The sequence below is a fragment of the Brachypodium distachyon genome, chromosome 3 (genome assembly GCF_000005505.3).
Source record: "Brachypodium distachyon strain Bd21 chromosome 3, Brachypodium_distachyon_v3.0, whole genome shotgun sequence".
NCBI classification, from domain to species: Eukaryota; Viridiplantae; Streptophyta; class Magnoliopsida; order Poales; family Poaceae; genus Brachypodium; species Brachypodium distachyon.
The window spans coordinates 6,992,933-6,998,932 of NC_016133.3; the positions used below are offsets into that span (position 1 = coordinate 6,992,933).

General features: G+C 45.2%; 1 non-coding gene across 1 annotated transcript; it reads left to right on the forward strand.

Annotated features, from left to right (window-relative positions):
- The first annotated feature begins 1,014 nt into the window (after positions 1 to 1,014).
- MIR7732 (microRNA MIR7732) lies at positions 1,015 to 1,119 on the forward strand. Its single transcript, NR_127017.1, has one exon. It is a non-coding gene; the product is annotated as a microRNA MIR7732 (primary transcript).
- Positions 1,120 to 6,000: the final 4,881 nt, after the last annotated feature.

Sequence of the window (6,000 nt, forward strand, 5' to 3'; positions counted from 1 at the left end):
TGTCACTAAATTCAAGCACAAGAAATGCCCTCTAGTTTCTTTTAGAATCACCCGCAACTTTATTAAACTCAATAATCGTTACAGGTACCGTGTTTCGAATCATAGACCCAAGAAATTACAAAGCAACTCATATAACTAAGAATTGCAATGAAATTCCTCAAAGACATCTTTTTCACGATATCAATATTTGCAACATGAAATTTCGTCAAGGTTTCAACAAAGAGACTGCAATTAGACTTGAGCAGCAACTCGTATCCCTGTATGAAGTTGACTACCTTCACAGGTATCAGAAAACCCTTTAAGTGGCCCATCCAAGAAGATGAGAAACCATGAGCGTTGAACGTAATTGGGCCGGAAATGATCCCCTAAAAGTACAGGACGTCGAATCACAAAATCTTCACTAGGACACCAGACATGAACACCGGAGCCGCAAAATATTATACCAACGAAAGCACCATAACACGGTAACAAAAACTCATCAAATTCGTATGAACGAATCTGCGAGGACATAAATTCAAAATCCGCATAATCAGATTCAAACCTGCGGGGAGTAGAACTGTCTAGCCCCATGGTATGGCTAGAACAGGCACCGCCGGAGCAGAAAAAAAATTAGAATACCTTCGTTTTCGATGGCATCGCATCCTATCAATATTCTGGATGTGTAGAGGAGGACCTGAAGTTTCCCCACCTCACAGCTTCAAGATAGCGCCAGGATGCGAAGGGTACCGATGAAATTCCGGTGGCGAAGACTTCCGATCAAAAAAAAAGGGTCTTCAAAGCACACTATACAATTGCGTGGCTGACTCCGATTGGGCCCGCTCCAGCCCATCCGACCAATTTCAGCTTTTTTTGTTTTTTGCAAGGAGTATCCCTACCTTCAAATCATCTCAAAAGTAAAAAACCCTAGCTCCAAATAATCCGTCGCCGCCGCCGCCGCCGCCGCCGCTCCTCCCGGCCTCGTCGGCGGTGGCAGGCGGTGGAAACCCTGCTGGACGACGAGGTCCTCCTGCGGGAACATGTCGGGTTCCTCCAAGATCTCGGAGACTCGGATTCGGGCGGCGGAATTTCCGGCTAGCCAGTCTCCAGAGATCGAGATCGTGGAGGAACCTGATAACTTCTACGCGTCGAGTCAGCGGCCCCCTCCTCCCGGCCTCGCCGGCGGTGGAAACCGCGCTGGACGACGAGGACCTGCTGCTGGAGGTCTGCAGCCGTCGTCTGCAGGCGCCGGCGCCGCGTCTTCCTCCGCCGCTTCCGCATCCACCGTCAGAAATCCCCTCCCCTCGGCTTCTTCTTCAGAGACCAAGTAGGGTACTGCGTGCTATCATTCGCTCCCGCCGCACGCTTCTCCGGGCCGAAGAACCTCGACAGGTAAGGACAGCTCCAGGTGGCTGTAATTTCTGTACAACTCTCTGTACTGAGAATGTTGCCAGATTGATGATATTGTGTACTGTCTGCTAGGCACAACCATGACCTATCTTTTGGGCTTCTCTGTCAAGCCGATGTGGTTTGCGATTTTGTGATTATGGAGCTACAAAGAACAGCGACAACCACACGCGCTAAATGGAAAACCATCCAGTTAAGTGCCGCAACCATCCTCACTTTAGCTCTTCAGTATTCGCAATTGCTCCAATCTTTGCTGTTGGCGGTGAAAAGTTTGTGCTGGTTGATAGTGCATTAATGCTGAAATGCGGCAGTGCCATTTCTGTGGTGGTGCCTCCAGGGTGTGGTTCAAGGTGAAGGTCTGTGCACAAGGTGTTTGATAGGTGGATGGAGTCACCCTTGAACATTGTTGGCTGGTGCCATCTACCTGTTTTCTCCTCGTAACGCAGCCCTTCTCTCCTCTTCCCTGTTTGAATGCCGTGCACCTCTACATAGTTGTGGTTCCACCATTAGCGTCGAGTCGGGGGCAGCACCTCCTAAAAATGCCCGTCCTTGAGAGACCGGGAATAGTTATTACCTGTAAGGCACTAGGGAGACGAGTGAGCCATCGATCCCGTCATTGTCGGTTGTCAGTTGCCCATGAGGTTTGTCCTCATTTATCCTCCTCCGCGCCTCCTCTCATTGCATGAGCTTCTCTTACGGATGTGTTCGTAATCTAGTTTTTTTTAACCTTCTTTAAATTCCTTTTAAATTTGTGTGACGCGGGATTGGTAGTAAGTGTCAACAATGTTGTTCTAACTATTATTGTCAATGAATTCAACTCAAATTCAAGAACAGTCCACTCCACACAGTAAGGGAACAGACCAAAATGCCCTCCAATTAAGTCTCCAAACCACTATACAAATTTGTGGGTGACTCCACTTGGGCTCGCTCTAGCCCATCGGTTTATAACATTTTGTGCATCGTGCTCATCTTTTTTATGTCTCTATACTTTATTAGATCTCATATCAAGAAATTTACCTCTTGTGTTATTTCCGCTTTATGCAGCTGTATTCGAGTTTTTTAAGGAGCTCCACATGCGTCGTCGTGCTCAGCAAGATATTTGGTATTTCTTTACTATGAATCCATTTTCTATTCTGAATCTTGTCTTGTTAAGTCGACTACCTTGATCTCGAATGCACATAATTTGTGTTTTTCTTACATTACGTTGGTGACCATATAATTTGATGTTTCGTAATGATCAAATATAATTGCCCGATGTTGAGCCAGAGGACGCTTGTTGCTATTTGGAAGCAACTAAAATCATGACATTGATTAAGAAAAAGGGGGGAGACGAATTGAGCAAGGAGGACAATGGATCCAAGTGCCAATGTAGTGGCTACATAGAATAGGAGAGATATGGGAGGGAGATAAGCGACTTGGAAGAAAGGAACTTGAGGGGAGTGTAGTGGTCATTTGAATAAGTGGAAGAACAAGACGCAGATTTTTGTCTCGACGTTGTTGAAAGCCATGACATATATTTCTTGAGAAGAAAGCAAGGCAATAATGATATTAAGACACGTGGAGTGGATCGTTGTTAGTCATGTCATATTTGGAAGTCTTTGATCAGCCTCTCTATACATTTGTTGTTCTGTTGTACTTTACCACGTAACAAACACTTCGATAGTGTATCAAAACTTCTCTAAAAAGAACATCGGGAAGAGCAAATCCTAGACATTGAGGAGTTCTCTGATATCTCATCTTTGTTAGTTGATTTGGCATTGGAAGACGAGGATAAACACGCATCAACATTCGGCTCTTGAGTTTTAATACCTTATTTTGCCGGCGTATGTAATTAGTGTCTTTCGAGCTCCATCCCTGCCTCAGTGTGGCCGTCGTGGTCTCACAACTTGTACTTTCATACCGTCGGTCTTCTTTCTCATCGTTTTTGTGATGAAACATCAACTTGACAAATTGTCTCAGGGGCGGGAGTCCTCGGCCCACAAAGCATTCAAAGAAACTGGGTTCTCACCTGCTAGGGTTGAGGTGGACGGCTCATACATATGGCTCTTCAAAACGTGTTTGGGTAGTTCAGTCCATGCGTAGGCATTATGCAGTTTCATCCTCATTGGCGTGGAGTAACTTCAAGGTTCAAATGGTAGAGCTTGGTATGCTAACTTCGAAGAACCTTGGATATAACTTTTGGTTTTATCGATGACCTTTGTTGTCTGTATTTTTGGTGTGTTGTACTTTCATTCTTCAAATATATAGCCAGATCTTATTCTTGAAACAAAAAAAAGTTTGTTTCATTCCTAGCCTCAAAATTGCTAGCGTTGGGGGTTGTGTGTGTGTGACATGTTAGTGAGGCGGCAGGTGTTCTGTGAGTTGTTTCGTGTAGTGAAAAGACCATAATACGAAACCATAGTTCAGATGATCTGCTGTTGACTCTCCTACTCGGCCTCATCATCGACGGCCGATGCTCTTGCTACACGATGAGGACCTCGGAGATACGTCGATACGTCCGACCTCCATTACCATTACTTCTTAGCGTGCCCCTTGCTACCATCGTTCCTCCCATGTGCCTCCGCCACTTCTGCGCCCACCATCGGAAAACCCCGCTCCTGGGCTACTTCTTGAGAGACCGAGTCGGGCATTGCATACTCCTACTATCGCATTTGACGTGTCTGAACGCGTCCCCACTGCACTCCACTTCGGCCGAAGAACCTCGACTGGCCGACGCAAGTGGTCGTCTTGTGGGAACCCCCCTCCGGCTTCTAGCCTCAGGTTCCTTTTCCTCTTCCATTGGAGTACATGGACGGGGCAAGAAAGTTTGTCCAAAGGACGAGGGTTGTGTGTTGAGCTAGCAATGTTGGCCATGTGCACGGTGCTTACCTCCTTAGCTCGTTTAAATGGTTGTGATATGCAATGATGTTGACCTCACACGTGCATTCACCTGCCTTTATGAATCCGATTTGGCGAGTGGGTAAATATTGTGTCTTTGGCTTCTACGATGATTGATCCTACCAACCTCAACATTTTGGTTGGTAACATGCTTTGCTGGTCGCTTCTTCGAGGTGAAATCCTTGAAATTGATTTGGAAAAACAAAGTCTTGTGATCGAGAAGCCCTCAGATGGTCATTTAACCAACTCCTCGGTCTGTTGAACTGATTTGGAAAAACAAAGTCTTGTGATTGAGAAGCCCTCAGATGGTCATTTAACCAACTCCTGCCAACAGAGGATGGCAGGATTGTTCTTGCTACTGTTGAACTGAACATCCATTTATTGGAGAGGAAATCTAACCATGAAACTGTTGTGACATGGGTGCTGCGGAACACCATTCAACTCGGCAAGTTCCTTCCACGGAGATCGTGCCTGGGAAAGGATCTAAAGATACGGGGTTATGAAGATGACATAGATGTGATTGTTTTGTCTACAGATGTCGGTGACTTTATGGTTCAACTTGAGTTAATGCAGTTAAAAAATATTTCTGAAATAGATCAGCAGACCATTGGCTGTTTTCCCTACACAAATTTGTATACAGCGGGTAATATCCCACCTCTACCATGTTGTCTAGAAATTTGTGTAGCTATAACAAGTCTATCTCTTTGCTTGTTCTACTTTTGAAATGTTTGTGAACTGCAGAGATTCAAGTTGGAGTACGAAATCACCCATGTTCGTAGTCAGAAAAAGTACACTTGTGTCCTCATCATACCCCTGTTTCCACATTGTTTCATTCTCTGAATGATCTTATTGTAAGGTGGTCGGTGAGCTGAGTGATTTTCTGTAGCACCCATGCCACATCAGTTTTCGGGCCTCCAGTCATATTTGGATATTCAGTCCTAAAAGAATGGCCTGAGCAATGCCACTATGCTCTGTCCGCAAAATTTGAAAGCGATTAGACTGTAAATGGTCGGTAAAATCCCACCTCTACCTTGTTGTCTAGAAATTTGTGTAGCTATAACAAGTCTATCTCTTTGCTTGTTCTACTTTTGAAATGTTTGTGAACTGCAGAGATTCAAGTTGGAGTACGAAATCACCCATGTTCGTAGTCAGAAAAAGTACACTTGTGTCCTCATCATACCCCTGTTTCCACATTGTTTCATTCTCTATGAATGATCTTATTGTAAGATGGTCGGTGAGCTGAGTGATTTTCTGTAGCACCCATGCCACATCAGTTTTCGGGCCTCCAGTCATATTTGGATATTCAGTCCTAAAAGAATGGCCTGAGCAATGCCACTATGCTCTGTCCGCAAAATTTGAAAGCGATTAGACTGTAAATGGTCGGTAAAATAGGCTTCAATCGGAATTCTTGATAACAACACGAATTTGTGTTTCCAAATGAAACACTAGGATATCACTTTCATGAAGTAAACAGCAAAGTGTTCCCAACCAAGATGATGGGGGAGGTCGGCTTGATCATTGTAGCCTCCACGATTACCATATTTTCCCACATACCATATTCCAATTCATCGAGGCAAGCGTATGTATGTTTATGGTGTGCGTTATTGCACACTCTGACTAGTTTGAACGGGCTCAGGTGGCAAGCACCATGCACATGGCGAGCGTGGCTGTCAGTGCACCACCAACCTGGCGTTTAGCATGATCATCGGTGCGCCATCACTTTACCCCGCTAGAAGTTGG